The sequence below is a fragment of the Gossypium arboreum genome, chromosome 6 (assembly GCF_025698485.1).
Source record: "Gossypium arboreum isolate Shixiya-1 chromosome 6, ASM2569848v2, whole genome shotgun sequence".
NCBI classification, from domain to species: domain Eukaryota; kingdom Viridiplantae; phylum Streptophyta; class Magnoliopsida; order Malvales; family Malvaceae; genus Gossypium; species Gossypium arboreum.
Genome location: NC_069075.1, coordinates 132,051,236 through 132,052,063, shown reverse-complemented (window position 1 = coordinate 132,052,063; position 828 = coordinate 132,051,236). Strand labels below are relative to the sequence as shown.

Sequence of the window (828 nt, the reverse complement as noted above, 5' to 3'; positions counted from 1 at the left end):
GAAATAAGGCGAAGCCTATGATACATAGAGGAAGGATAAGAGGACAATATTCAAAGCACAACCGAGGAGATGACTGATAATCAAAATAATCAGTTACCTCCTGTGGCTATTGCAGACCCAGTAAATCAGAATCCTGCTCCTCGTACTATGTATGATTATGCTAAACCTACTTTAATAGGAGCTGAATCGAGTATAGTTGACCTGCTATTGCTGCAAATAATTTTGAACTGAAACCTAACACGATTCAAATGATACAACAATTTGTTCAGTTTGATGGTTTGCATGACGAGGATCCAAACACTCATTTGACAAATTTTCTGGAACTCTGTGACACTTTTAAGATCAATGGTGTTTCTGATGATGCCATTTGCCTTTGGTTGTTTCCATTCTCATTGAGAAATAAAGCTAAACAGTGGTTAAACTTGTTACCACGAGGGTCAATCACTACTTGGGAACAAATGACTGAAAAATTTTTACTAAAATATTTTCCGCCGACTAAAACAGGTAAACTAAGGAATGATATCTCTTCTTTTATGCAGATGGATTGAGAAACTCTTTATGATGCATGGGAGAGATACAAGGACTTATTTAGAAGGTGCCCTCACCATGATTTACCTCTATGGTTGCAGGTTCAGACGTTTTACAACGGTGTGAACCCCTCAAAAAGGCAACTTATCGACGCAGCCGCTGGTGGAACTTTAAACAACAAAACACCTGAAGAGGCTTATGAATTTATTAAAGAGATATCACTGAATAACTATCAGTGGCAAGTCATGAGAACAAAGACGATGAAAGCTGCTGGTGTTTTCAACCTCGACGCGGTTACTA

At 38.4% G+C, this 828-nt stretch overlaps 1 non-coding gene across 1 annotated transcript; it reads right to left on the bottom strand.

Annotated features, from left to right (window-relative positions):
• Nucleotides 1–506: 506 nt before the first annotated feature.
• Nucleotides 507–613, bottom strand: LOC128294660 (small nucleolar RNA R71). The gene has a single exon (XR_008284968.1). It is a non-coding gene; the product is annotated as a small nucleolar RNA R71 (small nucleolar RNA).
• Between the last annotated feature and the right edge of the window lie 215 nt (nucleotides 614–828).